The 18,904-nt window shown below is 35.8% G+C and overlaps 1 pseudogene; it reads right to left on the bottom strand.

Moving 5' to 3' along the window:
• Window positions 1-7,325: 7,325 nt before the first annotated feature.
• Window positions 7,326-8,348, bottom strand: LOC103224190 (large ribosomal subunit protein uL18 pseudogene; annotated as a pseudogene).
• Between the last annotated feature and the right edge of the window lie 10,556 nt (window positions 8,349-18,904).

Below are 18,904 nucleotides of genomic sequence, written 5' to 3' on the forward strand. Positions count from 1 at the left end.
ATATAATAAAAAAAAAAGAAAAAGAAAATATACTTTGTGTAATCTATATTACTTTGAATTTAAGATATATTTTATTGTCTATACTTTTTTTTTTTTTTTTTTTTTTTTTTTTTTTGAGACGGAGTCTCGCTCTGTCGCCCAGGCTGGAGTGCAGTGGCCGTATCTCAGCTCACAGCAATCTCCGCCTCCCGGGTTCACGCCATTCTCCTGCCTCAGCCTCCTGAGCAGGTGGGACTACAGGCGCCCGCCACCTCGCCCGGCTAGTTTTTTTTTTTTTTTTTTTTTTTTTGTATTTTTTAGTAGAGATGGGGTTTCACTGTATTAGCAAGGATGGTTTCGATCTCCTGACCTCGTGATCCGCCCGACTCGTCCTCCCAAAGTGCTGGGATTACAGGCTTGAGCCACCGCGCCTGGCCTATTGTCTATACTATTACCTCTGTTGGTAAATGTTCTAAGTGAGCTTGAGAAAAATGTGTATTATGCCATTTTTACATGAAGTATCCAATAAATGTCAATTAAATTATGTTTATTCATAGTGTTGCTCAGATCAACTTTATCCTTACTTATTTTCTGCCTCTTTAATCTATCAATTACTGAAAGAAGGATGCGAAAGTCTCCAACTATAATAGTTTATGTCTATTTTTCTTGATGCTGTATTAGGGTTTTTTTTTTGTTATTGTTTATATATTTTGTCTATTTTGTTGCTGTTTTACATGTTTTGATGATCCACTTTTAGCAGTATAACCAGTAAATGATAGTCTGAAGATTGACCACTTAATGACTATATAAGGCTTCCCTTTATCCTTCATAACTTTACTTTTCTGAAGCCTGCTTTTTATGAATTTAATATAGCCACTACATGTTTATTTTAATTAGTGTAGTATGATATATCATTATCTCTTCATTTTTAAAACAGCTTTATTGAGGTAGGACTCAATATCACTTTACTTCTAACCTGTCTTAACTTAAAAAAAAAAAACAAACTTTTATTTTAGATTCAGTGGTAAACATGCAGGTTTGTTATATAGGTAAACTCGTGGCACAGGGATTTGTTGTACAGGTTATTTCATCACCCAGGTACTAAGCCTAGTACCTAATAGTTATTTTTTAATTTTTTCTGCTCCATACCACCTTCCTACCCTCTAATTTCAGGTAGGCCCCAGCGTCAGTTGTTCCCCTCATTGTGTCCATGTATTCATAATTTAGCTCCCAGTTATAAATGAGAACATGTGGTTTTTGTTTTTTTGTCCTCGTGTTAGTTTGCTAAGGATAATAGTTTCCAGCTCCATCCATGTTTTGCAAAGCACACGATCTGATTCTGTTTTATGGCCGCATAGTATTCCATGGTATATATATATACCACATTTTATGTTTTCAGTCTATGTCTCTGTCTTTATATTTAAAATGAGTGTCTTATAGACAATATATTATTTATCTTTCTAAAAATGCTTTCTGACAATCTATATTCTTAAATTGGTCTATTTCAAAATTCTTGTTTAAAATAAGCATTGATATAGTTGAGTTAGTATTACCATATTTGTAACTATTTTCTTTTTCTTCTTTTTTTTTTTTTTAAGACGGAGTCTTGCTCTGTCACCAGGCTGGAGTGCAGTGGCGCCATCTAGACTCACTGCAACCTCTGCCTCACAGCTTCAAGTGATTATCCTGCCTCAGCGTCCTGAGCAGCTGGGACTACAGGCATACGCCACCACGCCCAGCTAATTTTTGTATTTTTAGTGGAGATGGAGTTTCACCATGCTGGCCAGAATGGTCTCGATCTCTTGATCTCGTGATCCCCATGCCTCGGCTTCCCAAAGTGGTGGGATTACAGGCGTGAGCCACTGCACTCAGCCTTCTTTTTTTTTTCACATCACTTGTTTTTACTTTTTCTACTGTCTTTGAATTGGGCATTTTCTTCTATTCCAGTTTACCTTCTCTTTTATCACATCAATTGCATTTAAATTTTTAATTTTGGAGAATTCCCTAGAGATCATAATATGCTGTTTACCTAATCCATACAAACCTTCATATAATACTATGACACTTCATGTGTAGTAAAGGTGGCTGATATTGGTGCATTGTCAATTTTTTTTTCCATTTCTTTTGTCATTGCTTTCATTTATTTTATCTACTCAACTTTACAGTCACCAAATATATTACTAGTATTATTACTTTAAATACAGTTATTTTTAGATCAATTAAAAATTTAAAAATAATATTTTAGTTTCTATTTGTGTTATTCTCAATGATCTTCCTTGAAAGGTGGATATGCTGTCAACACACTCCTATTTTTTTTTGGTCTCAGAAATTATTTCCCTGTACTTGATAAAGATAATTTCATTGGATATAAAATTCTAGGTTGGGAATTTTTCTTTCAATACTTTAAATATTTCCTTCTATTCTCTCATGATGATATGCTTTTTAATGAAAAGTTCAGTGTAATTCTTAACTTTAATTCTTAACTTTATTTCATTTCCTCCGAGTTCTTTAAGATCTTCTCTTTATCTTTGGTTTATTGACATTTGAATATGGTATGCCTAGGTTTAGTTTTCTGTTTGTTTGTTTGTTTTTATTTTTTTATTTTTATTTTTTGCATTCATCCTGCTTTGTATTATCTGAACTTCTTGGACTGTGGTTTGGTATTTTTTATTACATTTGGAAAGTTTTCAGTTATTACTGCTCAAATGGTTCTGCTTAATTCCTTCCTTCTGCTCCTTCCAATATTCCAATAAGGCAAATGTTATACTTTTTGAAATTATCCCACAGATCTGGATATTCTGTTTGATTTTGTTGCTGCAGTTTTTGTTTCCATTATTATTCCTTCTTCACTTTGCATTTTAGTTTGAGAAGTTTGCACTGAAATATCTTCAAAGCTCAATGATTCTTTTCAAATCCATTTGCTGTCTACCTATTTAAGGCATTCTTCATTTCTGTTACAATGTTTCTGATTTCCTACATTTATTTTGATTGCTTCTTGAAGTTTTTATCTATTTACTTCATTACCCATCTGTTCTTGCATCTATTTTTCCATTAGACTCCTTAATATATCAATCATAGTTATTATAAATCCCTCTCTGATATTTTCAAAACCTGTGCCATAACTCATGTTCTGATAGTTAGCTTGTTGTTTTGACTCCTGATAATATTTGTTTTCTTGGTTTTCTTCTTCTTTTTTTTTATTGAAAAAGGTAATGCATCTAGTAATAGAAATTGAGCTCAATATGCCTTTGCTGTGAGGTTTTATGTTAATATGTATGGTAAGGGGTCTGACTCAAATTTTGATGTTTGACTACTGGAAGCTTTTCTGCCTCGTTCTTCCCTGTTCCCCGGTGCCATCCATCTGGTCAAGCTGGTAAGAAATCTTGGGTTCTGCTTCTTTTGTCACTGGTGAGGAGCCCATGATTGTGCCTAGGAAGCCTCACCGTGTCCACCCAGGAGCCATAATAAAAACCCTGAACCAGTTTCGTTTTCTTGCTTTCTTAAGTCATTTCAGACCTCTTTTAGAATGAAGTAAATCAAAATATTTCAACCCCCAAAATGACTCCCTGTTATAGTGGGTATTTTGAATTAAAGGCCCTTAAACATCAGTAGACACGGAAAAAAAAAATTTTCCTTCATTTATGTAGAGACTAGATGGACCGCCCCAGGAAAACAATTGTTTTTCCTTATCATCTCTGTTAGCTGATTATCTGTTGCAGAGCAGAAGACCGAAGAATGTAGCAACACCTGAACTGACCCTTTCATGAGACAGTGCTTGTCTCTCAGGCTCATTCATTTTCTAAGGAGAACCATTTACAAGTTAATCTCTGTTCCCTACTTTATTAATTTTCCCTAATAATCATTTATTGCCCCTCAACAGAATTACAAATATTCTCCACCTCCCTTCTCCCTCTGAAACAAGAAATATACAAACTTCTATACCCCACTGAGGATTTGGTGATAATAACTTCTTGGTTCTCCCCCAAGCACATGACTAAACTGTATGTCATTTCTTCTATAAATCTTCCTTTTGTCCATCGATTTTGTATCAAAGCTTCAGAAGGTGAAGGGAAAGTTTTCCTTTGACCCTTAAAAGAAGCCTACTCTGTTCTCTCCAGAAAACCTCCACCATACAAGTAATAAATATTTCATATCCTCTTGATGTCTTAATGCTGTCACCAGTTGCCATGTCTGAAACCATTACACCTATGCGGAAAATCTGAAATAATCATCCTAGGAATAGGACTGCATTTAATGTTTTCTGTATTTGTAGGTCATGGAGGCTTAAAATTTTCCCAGTGTCTTGTTTTGTCTTCCCTGTTGTTTTTAAGCTTCAATAAGAACTTTTATAAAATAAAAACTATATCTTGCAGATCTTATATCTGTAATCCACTATTATTATCCTGGAGTACTATTGATATGGAAAAGTGTGGAGGATGGAATGTAATTGTCCAGTGGGTTCTTCTTGTCCTCTACACAGATACAGCTGATTTACTAACACAGCCGTATAGCAATAGAGAGAGAATATAGTAAACACAGAGCCAGTCAACAGACAGGAGTTCATTACACCTTTCAAATTTGGAGGCTAAGTTTTTTAAGAATAATAGGACAGGCAGGGGGCTAAAGGATAGGGAATATTCACTGGGTTGGTGATGGAATTATAGGGCGTCAAAGTTGTCCCCTTGCACTGAGTTTCTGGATGGGATTACAAGAGAAATTGAACCAGTTTAACAGTCTAGTTGGCACCAGCTGGTACATCAGAATGCAGGTTCTCTCTTTTTTTTTTTTTTTTTTGCTGAGACAGAGTCTCTTTCTGTGTCACCCAGGCTGGAGGAGTGCTGTGACGTGATCTCGGTTCACTGCAAGCTCCGCCTCTCGGTTTCATGCCATTCACCTGACTTAGCCTCCTGAGTAGCTGGGACTACAGGCACCCACCACCACGGCTGGCTGATTTCATTTTTCTTTTTTTGTTGTTGTTGTATTTTTAGTAGAGACGGGGTTTTACCACGTTAGCCAGGATGGTCTCGGTCTCTCGACCTCGTGATCTGCCTGGCTCTGCCTCCCAAAGTGCTGAGATTACAGGCGTGAGTCACCGTGCCTGGCCTTAATTTGTTAGTTTTACAAAGGTAGTTTTTGTTACCAAGCATGGAGAGAGTACGTTTAGGAAGGGCTGTTATCATACTTGCTTTAAAGTTAAACTATAAACAAAATTGCTCCCAAAGTTAGTTATGCCAAAGAATAAGCAAGGATAGTTTAGAAGATAGAAGCAAGATGGAGTCAGCTATGTCAGATTTCTCATACTGTCATAATTCTGCAAAGGTTGTGTCAGGGAAGCGTTCTATAATCTGATGTTTAAATATTAGCCTTTTAGTATAGCTGTGTCCCTGGGCTGTCACCTTCACAAGTGCTCCCCACCAGCCCCCATCTTTATTTGATACAGATAGGCTAAAGAAAGTTGAATTCAGACAATACTCTAAGACTTTTCCCTAGGTAGAACATGGTTTTATGAATTATTTCCCCTGGGTAGTGGGCCTTTGTTTTGGAGGAAACTCTTGGCAATTTTTTTGTTACCTTTCCCCTCCACAGTCAGAGCCACTAGAGAATCTACCTTGGCTCTTCACCATGAGAACTTGATTGTGTTTCTGAAGGCCATATCCACTGAAAGTGTAGGGGTACTGCTAAAATTTGGAATTTCTGACTCTCCTGCTAATCCACACTCAGTTACCAGCACTCAGTCTCCCAAAATTCATCAAAATTACCATTTAAGTGTTCCTACCAGTTTATGGCTCCAACAACTTCTGCTCTAGATAGTATATCTCAAATTGCAACTCTCTGGAGTTATCTGTCTCTCTCAATTTGAAGGTGGCAGTTTTCCCTGTTAACACAATGCCCTTATGGGACCAAGAAAACGCACTGGTTTTCAGTTTGATTAGCTTTTCTCTTGTCAGGATGGAAATAACAACTTCCAAGGGCACCTATACCTATTCTACATCATCTAGTTCTCTGTCTCTTTCATATTGGCTCTTACTAAATATTTTTGACTCTTGACTGGTAAGTAATATTCATCATACTGAAAATCATTAAAAATGCCAAATGTGAACTAATACAAAAGTCTAATGTTCTCTATTTTCTTGATATATACTTAACTTTCTAAAAGTCAATGTGTCTCAATCCATGACCTCATTAATAAGTGCTTTACAGTTTGTACTTTTAAAGATCCACATAATTTTCCACCTTCCTTTATTTTATTCACTTTTATTATAAAGTTGTCCTATCACAGAACAATTCTTCTTTCCCTGAGTCTGTTACAGAACTTCCTACATTTGAAATTTTGCACAGTGCTACTCCTGATTTCAGAAATGTTATTTCCCCTCTACCTTGGAAATTTATTCATTCATCTGGGCACAGCTCAAATTTCAAACTTTCTGAAAAGTATATCCCAATGTACTCAAGTAATTGGTAATTGGTTAATTTCTGTGAATTTCTGTTAGTTGTTTATTCTCCTTTTGTATTTTTTGTATAATCTTTCTATACTTCATATTTATTGTTTTCCAATTTTTCTCCCTTACTAGACTTTAGTCAAGAAACTGTTCATTTTTGTATTATTAGAGCTTTGCTTACACTGAATTCAATAAGCGTTTGTTGAATTTATTAACGTCTTAAGTTTAAACCAGTCTTTTTCTCTCTTCTTATAATGTATAATCTTATAATGTGAATCTTAATAAATCAAACCAAATATTTTCTTAAATTTTCTTTATATGTTTGCACATTGTTTCCTAATATCTTTTCCTGCATTGCTAAAAAACTTTGAAGAGCTCAGGCTATACAATCTAGATCAAATATAAACAATACTAAAGTAAAACAGGAATTTTTGTTGCTTCTAAGATGGAAGTCTAAACCCAATTTATTAACAGTAAAGAAATAGTGGTTTGGTCCCCATTGTAACTGCTACAGATCTGATGAGTGGAGGAACACCAGGGTTCTTGGTCCTGGCGCTGGTTTTGATAAAATGACATAGATGCACATGAAGTGGTTTTAAGGAGTGAAAGGTTTAATAGGCAAGAAAGAAGGAAGGAAGAAAGAAGAAAACAGTTCCCCTATGTGGAGACAGAGGGAGGGGGCATTGGAGCAAAGAGAAAACCCCAAGTGTGGCTGACATCAGCCAGTTAATATGAAGAGGCTGGAGGAGGTGATGTCTGGTTTGCATAGGGTTCAGGGGATTGGTTTGACCAGGCATGTCATTCACATAGTCAGTGAAAAACTGGCCCTCCCATCTAGCCTTTCAATATGCAAATACAGGGTGCCATGATGTTCCACACACGGAGATATATGGGGGTAGCCCTGTTGCCAGGCACATGTGAGGCAAGGACAAGAAGAAGGTGGCAGGAACTGCCATGTTTGGGTGGACCCAGTTTCTTTTTTTATTTTTTTCTGTCCATAAGTTTATTGTCTTTATCTGAAAAATCCTCATGGAAAATTGTTTGGTTTAGCTCTCAGCAGCCCACTTCTGAGCTCTGAGGAAGCTTGCCTTCTTTTGAGCTACCCCATCTTTCTTCTGAGCAAGGGACATTTTGGTATGGTTCCAACTTTTCTTTTTAATTTATTTCTTGGGCTTCTTTTCATAGGCTAGATTCTCTCATATAGCTGCATAAGCTTTCTTATACATCTCCTCCATCATGTCTGGAGTTACGCTGTTTATTTAATGTTTTGAGAGAACTGTTTCTTGTAAGCATCTTCCATTAAGTAGTATATATCCTCTAAAACATTCTGGCCCATGATGTGCTTCTGATGTACTTCTGCATTAAATTCCTTGCTTTCAGAATCATAACCAGGGAATTGTTTGGTACTATGAGGGACAGACAAGCCTCCATCGAAAACTCCCTTCAGGGCACCAAAAACTTTATTGCCAGTGGTATTTCTGGCAAGGCCTACATCCAAATAGCAGATAAAGGCACCTGGCTGACCATCAATGCTTTCTACATTGTATTCATTGCCAGTCACCTCCACTTGGCTTTCATAGATTTTGTCCTTGCCAAATCTATTGAGAAGCCAGTGGGCCAGCAGCAGGTCAATCCAATACACTAAAGCATAATTTGTCAGGCCAACCTTCACATCATATTTTGACAGTTAGTATACATATGATGCGCACACTATCGTATCCCCTTCTATACGAGCATAAGCAATCTAATAAATGATATCTTTGTTACACGAACTATCATTCTGTATTCGGGTGTGTTGTATTTATTTTTATCCTGTATCTCCAAGCATTTCCGAGCACAGAAATCAGTTTTGCCTTCTTGTCGTCTTCTAAATTTCACCTGGTATCTTTCAAAGTAGGCCTGATTCTTAACAGCTTTAGCAAACCCCATCCTGCTGAACAGAGACCTGCATCCACGGCCTGACAGAGACCAACAGGCCGAGCAGCACTAGGGAGTGCAAAGGGCCATGGCCCTTGCTCAGATGCAGTGAGTGGAACCCAGGTTTTAATGGCTTGCAATTGCATATCAAAGGTTGCCTGGTCAAACCAATCCCCTGAGCCTCTGAGAGCCAGGGCTTCCCTGCTAGACAATAAATGTTTCTGGAGCTGCTTGAAAAGAAACAAAAATTTTCCAAGGACCCTTTTTCCTCTGTATCTGCTTAAAATAATTTCTTAATAACTCCTATAACATAACCTCATATTGAGCATTTTTGAATTTATAGAGAGAAAGGGCTGAGGAAAGCAAAAATACAGAAGATGAAGCAGACTGGTCACTTCAGAGTTACTTTCCTTGTAAAGGTTAAAGCAAAGATGACTTTGTTATTATGCTGGCTAAAAATGTCCTATATAGGGATTTGGCTATTCTTTCCTTCTCCTGATTTCTTGGAAGGTCAGATAAACACTTAGTTTTGGTTTCATCATGTGGAATGTCAGCATGAGCAACTCCGTTTGGGTTTAGTTGTTGGGTCTGGAATAGAAAGTTCAAACCAATGGTCTCTTACACATTTTATTTAACAATTTCCCCTTTTTAGTTAGGATCTCAAGTAGAACCAAAACCTATAGCACTAATGCTACTCTCAGTCACCATCATTTTGGGATTTGGGTTTTGACACATCGTTCATAATTTACAGTGTTTTTATTGTCATATGTTACTTGAAGGTTTTATTATTCCATCCATAAAGGCCACTTAGTATTCAGCGGATGGCTGCATGTGGACATTTAAGACTTTTTGAGAGGGTGTATTACACCAGGAAGACTACTATTAGGACCATCAAGAGGATAATGCCAAGAGTTTGGAGTATGTACCTTAGCTAGGGTCACCATAAACCAAACCAACCAAAATTGAATAGACAAAGAATGAGTCAGACAAGAAATCTCACCTAATTTAACCAAGCAATCTGTTTACTATTTTTTTGCAACAGAATTTGTATAACACCTGATGTATTTATCCATATGTAATAAGTGCCATCAAACTTACAGATTCATTTCTGTTCAGGTAGTAGAAAATCTAGCATCCCATGACAGGTTAAACTAAAGCAGGGAGTAAGAATAAATGGGTATATACATTTTATTCTATAAAAGGGACCTGTGGTATAATTTGAACAACAGTTGCACGGTGGATACTGATCAAGTTATTCACTAGTGGATTAAAGAATTCCTTAGGTGAGGTAAATATTTGGATTTGACATGACAGATCCAACATTTCATCAAGTTATTCACAGAAGCTGCTGACTGTGAATTTGTATGTATAGTATTATTCCACCAAGCAAAAAGGGTAGGCATGAACAAGGAAAAAGTAAGGGTGAGAGTCCTACTATGATAGAAACTCCTGCTCTGATGTCTCAGGGAAAAACCACTCACAGAAGAAAATCATTAATATATCCTCCTTGTTTGCACTTTGAATGTCTCTGATTATGGCATGAAGGATTTTGGTAAATTTTCTGTGTGGCCCACATACCGGGCATGAGACAAGGGTGTGAAAATTGCAAGTGTGAATTTTACATCATGTTTTCCAGCTTCAGGTTGTAGGGCTTCAGGAATAGAGCAATTGTTGTTCTCAGTTGGAGAGCTGTAGCCAGATGTTGGAGGAAATTCGAAGAATTCAGGATCCAATCCTGTATAAAGGTAAATCATAAAAACTTGAAAACAATAAAAAGGACTACAATCTAATAACAAGTATACCTATAGTTTTTCTTCAGAAACATAATTTTTGTTCTCTCTACAGTTACCCTCATTTCTAACAAAGATAAATGGAATGAAATCAATTTCTCTGCAAAACCAGTACAGTTTCATTAACCTTGGTCGGATTATTTACGTAAGTATAGAAAGAATAGACATTGACCACATAGGCTCTTTGGAAGTTGACTTTACTGGAACTTTTGACAGAGAATCTTAGACTGGACTTTAAAAATCTCTCAAGGCTAAAAAGTCAAATCAAAGCAGACTTCAGACTTCACCTGCAATACCTATAGATTCATTCTACGTGAATCCTCAAATATGACATCCCTGTTAAAGCTTTGGTAATATAACCGGTATTTCTAATGGTATCTTGTTATAAAGAGAGTTTATTATAATTTAGCTTATCAAAATAATTATGTTTCCTTAAAATAACAATATTCCTGAATAGTTTCTAAATTCTGGATGGATAAGATAGGGAGAAAAAGTAAATGTTTCCATTTTTGTTCTCAAGAATAGACTTTACTAAATTTCTATCAACCATACATAGCTCAAAAGAAAAAAAAAAATCCTTAAATCTGAAAAACAAAGCATTTTTTAAAAGCAATAGTTCAAATTAATAAGATGCATAAATTTATAATTTTTGTATTAGTTCATTCTGTCTCATGTAATTAATTCTTGTTTTGCTTGTTCTTGATGAGCAGTTTCACAAATCCAATAGAGTTCTAGAAATTCCTACCTGGTCCAATGTTATAATCTTAATGTTATCAGAAATCTGTATTTGTCAGAGTACTTTCCTTCTTTTCCATGAATCTCCCTGAAGAGATAACACTTTAGGATTATAGTTGCTTATAAAAAGCTTTCAGAAAAACATTAGAATAAAGAAATTAATGGTGTATAAGAAGATTTAAAATGGCTATGCTTAAAGAGCTGATGAGTGTTTACTATAATGATGACATAATTGAGTCCAGGAAGGGTAGCTCACACCTGTAATCCCAGTGCTTTGGGAGGCCGAGACGGGCGGATCACGCGGATCACGAGGTCACAAGATCAAGACCATCCTGGCTAACATGGTGAAACCTCGTCTCTACTAAAAAATACAAAAAACTAGCTGGGCGGGGTGGCGGGCGCCTGTAGTCCCAGCTACTCGGGAGGCTGAGGCAGGAGAATAGCGTGAACCCGGGAGGCGGAGCTTGCAGTGAGCTGAGATCCGGCCACTGCACTCCAGCCTGGGCGACAGAGCCAGACTCCATCTCAAAAAAAAAAAAAAAAAAAGGTAAAAGAAAAAAAAAAAAATCCTAGCAATACAAGGATGCCCACTCTCACCACTCCTATTTAACATAGTATTGAAAGACCTAGCCAGAGCAATCCAGCAAGAGAAAGAAATAAAAGGCATCCAAGGGCCAGGCACAGTGGCTCACACCTGTAATCCCAGCATTTTAGGAGACTGAAGTAGGTGTATCACCCGAGGTCAGGAGTTCAAGATGAGCCTGGCCAACAGGGTGAAACTCCATCTCTATTAAAAATATAAAAATTAGCTAGCTGTGGTGGCAGATGCCTGTAATCCCAGATAGTTGGGAGGCTGAGGCAGGAGAATCGTTTGAACCCTGGAGATGGAGGTTGAAGTGAGCCAAGATCATACTATTGCACTCCAGCTTGAGAAACAAGAGCAAAATTCCATCTCCAAAAAAAAAAAAAAAAAAAAAAAGAAAGAAAGAAAAAAGAGCATCCAAATAGGATACGAAGAGGGGAAGTCTAACTATCTCTTTTTGCAGATGACGTGATTCTATACCCAGAAAAAGAAATTATAAGTAAGATGCCTAGTTAAGACAAAATAGTCAAAAGTGGGGCTTGTTTAGACCAATGTTCTGTATTATTGTAAGAATTTCTAGTGGTTTTCCTTTATAGGTGTAAATTTTTTTTTACAGAGTTTCAAAAGAGACAGATAAATGCCAGGAAAGGATATTTGGAAAATTGATTTGGTTCAATTTTTCAATTTAGCTTGTGTCTTTACTGCATTACCGACCTTAAGATGCAGCTCATTAACTAATGGGGCAAAAGAAGCATTTTTAATACTGAAACTCAGTGTGGATATTTCTAAAAAAGAAGACACAAACTTGATTTACCTGAGGGCCAAACCTTTATAGATAGTTCATGTAGTTTTCCTTTCACCTTTGGAGTGGAATAGTAACTAAGTGAAAAGGTTAGTAGATTACATTTTTCTTCTCAATTAGTTGCTTAAGCTTTTCATCTGTTTCTTGTAAAGAGTCTTTTTTTAAAGAGAAAAATAACAGTTTCTTAAAAATTTTTTAGAAGTTTCTACACATGCGTAGGCATCCCTGTATGGGCCTGATCTGGGAGCCCTCATTTTTAGATGCTTTTTTTAAAATGTTGAGTTGTTTATCCGGAATTTCCACATAATGACCAACTTAATTTTAAATTGTCTTTAGTGATATTTCATCATTTTTGTAATTGTTTTCTGTTTCCCAAACCTAATACTTATACATGTAAAAGGCAAGCATAGCTGGAAAATAGATTACTTAATTCTAGAGAAATCAAGGATTTTATTTTTACATTGAATTTTCGGTGTCTTCCAGCCAAGATAAAACCCCAAGAGGGAAACACCACAGGGTTGGGTCATGTAATGCTTTTACAGCAAACCTCATTGCAGGAACATTTTCTTCAGGCTGCTGGGTGCTATCAAGCTCTGTGTCTAGTTTATCCTCCCACAGCAATCTTATTTTTTGGTGTTATGTGCTCTAATAGCTTTTAAGTGCCCGAATCTTGCCCACCAGTCAAGTTATGGCTTGTGCCTGAGCTCCGCTTGACTAACTTGGCCAATAATTTCCCCCTACCTTAACATGCAAAAAAAAAAAAAAGAAACAAAAAAGATATAACACAAATTGCTGTGAATTTCAAAAGTCATAGTTCACAGACCCTACAACTTACCACAGTCAGAGCAAATTACCTTTAAAACTAAAGCTCTTGCCAGTGACTCATCACCACTACAAATCCCAAAAGGTCACATGCTTTCTCACAAAACAAGCTAACCCTCAGTATACAACCGAAGGTCATGCAATCTCACAACACAAGCTAACCCCCAGGACACACCCCAAGGTCATGTGCTCTCTCACAGCAAAAACTAACACTCAGTATGGTATATACATCAAGATCATGCATTCTTTCACAGCACAAACTAACCCTGGATTCGAAAATCAAAATTACTGGGGAGCTTACTCTTGAAAGAGAAGAGTTTGACTTCAGAGGAACTTAAAATTTTGAAATTAAATAAAATCCTAAAGCCCACAATCGACTGAATGGACTTTCTTTTGGCCAAGAAGTCCCTAGAGAAACTTTAAAAACTGAATTCCCAGACATGACTCAGTATGCCCCTTCCTTATTAACTTTGAATTAGAATTACTATTTTCTAAGGAGTAAGCAAAAGCTATTTCTAGAAAACAAGAAACTGATGACTCATTCCTTTATATCCTTTAGCAAGTCATCTGAGGCTGTGAGTGGTCACCCCCTCCCTCTTTGCAGTTATGATATGACAGTTTACTTGTTTCACAATCCATCTCTTTGTAAAAACTGACCACCAACTCTGGACTGGTTTTCGCTGACTGGCAGAGAATGCACAATGAGGGATTCTTGTCCTCTGCTCACCCACCCTTGGATCATGCTAATGGCATCATTTTTTGGACATGTGACCCATGATGAGGCATGAAGCTCAATTGCACATACATATTTCTTCTTTCGTAAATATTCATGACTCCTCCTATAGGTTATTGACTAAGCATACCTAGCCAAGGCATTTAGCTTAAATTATTGTCTTATCTTTCCCTCTCTCAAAGCGCTTGCACTCAGCTTCTGACAGGAGGCTACTCTTCCCAGCCTTCCAGGGAGTAGGCTACAGGATGTCCAGCCTGCAGGCTGCAACCCTTTATGAGAAATAAGGCTGTTCTTTCCAAATGTAGGCACTTCATAATGTTTCAGCTGACACAACCCTCAGGACTCCATGAGGAAGACAGGGGATCTCAGAAAGGGGTCAGAGACACCTCTCCTCCATTCCTCAAGGAGTCTTTGGGGTTGTCAGAAGTGTCCTTTAGGTTTCTCTGTCAGTCTCCAAAACTGCCAAAAGACAAAATTGCAACAAATTTAGTTTACAGAACTTAATGGAGTTCTATTTGCAATTCTAGAATTGGGAAATACCTTATTCTATAAAACAGAATGAGTGCCCTAATGAGTGATGCAAATCAATTTGGCTTTATAGGCAGAAAGGGATAGGGAAAGCAGAAACATATAACAAAAAACAAATGGGTTGCTCTCCTTATAAAAGTTAAGGTACAATGAACTCTCTTATATGCCAATAAAAACCGGTCTTTCTGGGGATTTGGTTATTTTTCTCTCCTGATTTCTTAGAAGGTCAGAGAAACAGTTTTGTCTTGGTGGTGTGGAATGTCAGAATGAGCAACTCTATTTTGGTTTGCTGTCTTGGACCTAGCACAAAAAGCTCAGTCCAAATCATTGTTCTCCTATAAATTGTATTTAACAGAATGCAAAAGTGTCTCTTAAATTAGCATTGGTTCTTTGGGGCATTCCCTTTGGTGTTAGTAATGTTGCTATATTATTGAGTCTTTTGTCCATTATTAGCCACTTTATATTTTAATTGCATTATATGAAATGGTAATAAGAAGTGATTCAGAAGAAATTGTGACCTTTTGATAAATTCTTGACCGTTTAAAACATTAACTGTGGTTCTCAGAGCAAATGTGTACAAAAGATTATTCATCAGCGATGATACACAAATGAGGGAAGTGATGAATTGTGATTTCAAATGATGCTCTAGGATTACTAAATGTGTATTTACCAGAAGTGGAGATAATCACTTACCTTTAATTCTTCAATATTTAAATTCATATTTCCCATATTCTTCCATATTTTTCTTATTTTGTTGGCTGCCTTTATATAGATGCTGGCAACTGTTTTCTTATTCATCCATTCACTCATTCCTTCATTTATTTTGGCTCATAAGGATGTGCCCTAAACACCAGAAAAAAAGAGCAGTTTAATAGAGAAAAACCACCCACTTTATCGCTTCTCGGCCTCTTGGCTAAGATCAAGTGTGAGAAGAGCCACCCATTTTATAGAAAACGGTAGGTGACTGCAGGTACTAATAGTATTCATCAGCATTTTAGCTCAGTTAACTGAGTGATGACTGTTTGAAAATGGCCTTTTTTATCCTCTCTACCCACCTCCCTCTAATATTTCTATATCATAGAGAAGTAAAGAATGAAAAAGGACATGTTCTATATAAAACACATGAACATGTCCTTCCTCATCCTTTTTCAGTTTTTCTACTAAAAGAATATAGAAACACAATGCCTTTCTTTCTTAATGAAGTATCATTTCCATCATGAAGTTTTAACGGGGCCGGGGGAGAATAAGTTTTTCTCACACACACATACACACACAATCTAAGGAGTATTCTCTATGTCCTGGGGACTATCAGCTACATACTCTCCTTGACTCTCCTGGACATCAGTTTTAATGAAGTTGCCACTCTTAGAATGCTACAAAGATCATTGTAGGGATATGACCTTTATCTAAGTAAAGGTTTCAGTCTGTGGCCCTTTTGTGATCTGCAGTCATTCTTGGTCATCCTGACATTTTCCAAAAGGCCAAGAATCTCAGTTGCTGATTTTTACACCTGAGGATCATTTGTCTTTTGCTGTCATTTTCTAGCTACTGATGTCAATGTTAACACTGCTACAAATAGACATTGCCTCAAGAAAACACACAAATCATTTCTGGTTAAAAGGAGACTATATGTTTGCTAAAACTACCTCTGAATCACTTGTCTATGAGAATTGCTGACAGGATTATTTTTTCTTTGTACCCTTGGGAAAATAACTCTTCTACATCCTGAATGTCCTTTGAAGTCAGTAGTAAACATAAATAGCATGCCAAAAGAAAACATTGTAATCTTTTATAATGCACTTAATAGTATATTCTGATACAGCTCTGTAAAAAAATTGTGTAGAACAGTGAATGGCACAGGAAGCATGCTGAAAGACTGAGTGAGAAGTAGATTAACCATCTCTCAGACTGCCTCTTTTAAAAACATATAAAGTAACATTTTTGTAGTAGGTTGCACCATAATTAAGAATTTTTTAAAATATGATTTTCATTGGATTTATGTCTCCTTATAAATGAGTCAGAGACTTTTTAATTCAGTGTTTTAACAGAGTATTTCCATCTCTAAACACAACATAACTTCTTTTTTAAACTAAAAAACCTTTAAAAGTTATACCTCCTCCTTCTTATTCCATTATTTCTAATCTCAATATATTGGGAAAGGAGCTTATTGTAAAGGAAACATTTCTGGTCCACTATGTCTATGATTAGTGAGTATATTTGTAGATCTAGGAAAAAATAATAGAAAAAGAGAAATTTAAAATAAAGTTAAAAGAAAGACAAGTGATAAAGGAAGACTCACATCAAATTGGGAGAACACTCAACTGTGGACATGGCCAGAAAGGTCAGTCTTACTAAGTAGAAATACTTGATATTGAGTGACAATATAAATAAAAGGATCAAGAGAGAATGGAAAAGACCATAAGCAAAGAAATAAAATAAAAAACATAGCCAAGAAAGTAAATATGATTTTTCTTTAATTTTTCAATAAATTAGAAATGAAATCTACTGCAGCTGAGGTAGTCTGTGGTGTTAAGTCTGAGAATTTGAGATTATTAATTTTTATGAAATTCTGTAATGAAATTTGTGTGAATAAAATTATAACTGAAAAAGGGGTACCTTACAATTTATTCAATTGTGAAGTTTTACTGGAGACAGAAAAGAGGGCTGTATACTTTGCACCAAAGCTCATGCAACTTTGCAAATAGGAATGAAGAAATAAGACATTGATAGTTACCCAGAGTAAGGACCAATGAGGGGGGTGGAAGAGACTTCAATGACTATGTGAAGCAATTATTAATTTTAATAATTAGCATATTATAAATATTGTATGTTTTTACTAATTTAAATACCCAAGATATTTCCAAGAGAAGTCTGCATAAAATTTAATACATTTATATGCCTGGTCTATTTTCTAGAATCACATTCAATGATGGTTTGTGAGCATGATTATTGTGTTTATAATCAAGTAATAAAATAAATGATTCTTTTAATGATGTTTTGTATTTTTATCTCAAATTTGTTTACTACCACTACAAAATTGTATATATGCCAATACTTATCACGTTATTAAATACCATTTTCCTCAAATTACATATACTTCAATGATGGAAATATTTGTATATGAATTAAAAAGTCTCATTTTATCTGCTTGAAGGGATTATCTTTTTTAAAATAATTACATTCCGGATATAATCAATTTTAATGCATTGCTGTACTCAGAAAAAGTAAAAAATATATATCCACCACATGTACAATGGCCCATCAAAAGAAAAAGAATGAAAAGGAGAAGAGGATGCAGACACTAGAAGTATCTTATGATCCTCGGTGACACCAGTGTTGCTATTAACGAGACAGTTAAACCCAGGCCATTTGCAAATTGGAGGAAATGAATAAGAGATTCCATTATTAAGCCAAGGATTTTGAAGGTGGCATAGGCTGTCCTAGGTAGTTAGTATATTCTGGGCACCAGAAAACAACAACAACAACAACAAAAAACATATATAGCACCCATTCAGAAAATGAATTGAAACTCAAGAATACATTTCTAAATATCTCAAAAATAACATTTTTTAATAATATTAATAAATAAATTGTAATGCAAATTTAAAAGACACAGAAAAGTAAAACGTAATTTAAACACTATTGAATTTTGTAAAATATGGTGAATTTGGGTAGATAAAAGTAAATTTATAACTTCTAATGCATAAATTGGAAAAGAATTACCTAGGAAAATAAAAGAGCTTAAAATTAATGAGTGTCTAACTCAGAAGTTGAAAACAAGAAAACAACAGAAGTAAACTTAGAAGATAATTTTAAATTAAATGAACAAGCACAATGGCCAACAAACCCAACACAAAATTGAGAATCAACAAGTCTGCACTTGAAATGGATAATAAAATATCAAACCTTCAGTGAGATTAAAGAGAGAGAGAGAACCTGGAGAGGGAGATGGACACAGAAAGACGGAGATGCAGAGAGAGAACACAGATAAACTGAATTGAGAGTAAAAACATACGGTACAGCAGAGATTGTAGAGAAATTACCTTGACTGATTTTTTATACTAGTGCATGTTAAACTATATATGTGGAAAATTACTAGGAAATATTACTTTCAGAATCTATCCCTAAAAGCAAGAGAAAACTGCACTGTTAAACTATTAAAGAAATTTAAACAATGGTTTAGTGGGAGTACCAACTAATCTCTTTTTAAGAACAGATCATTTCAGACATAAAAAATACATCTTTTGGTGAATAGATAATTGAAAAAAATGCATACTCCCACTTTTTCTATGAGGACACTCTAACTTTTACATCAGAATTCTCAAGGACAGTGTAATCAGGGCAATATTACTAGAAAATGTAGATGAAGCTATGACAATTCATATGGGAATAAGATAAACAAAGATAATACACCTGGACCAAAGTATATTTATCCTAACAAGTAAGGTGTGTCTATTATTAGAAAATGTGTAACTGCTATTCCCCACAGTAAGAGATTGTGTGTGTGTGTGTGTGTGTGTATGTGTGTGTGTGTGTATTTCACTTGACGGTAAAAAAGAAATGACAAAGTTCAAA

This window comes from Chlorocebus sabaeus, chromosome 4 (assembly GCF_047675955.1).
Source record: "Chlorocebus sabaeus isolate Y175 chromosome 4, mChlSab1.0.hap1, whole genome shotgun sequence".
In the NCBI taxonomy this organism is placed as follows: Eukaryota; Metazoa; Chordata; class Mammalia; order Primates; family Cercopithecidae; genus Chlorocebus; species Chlorocebus sabaeus.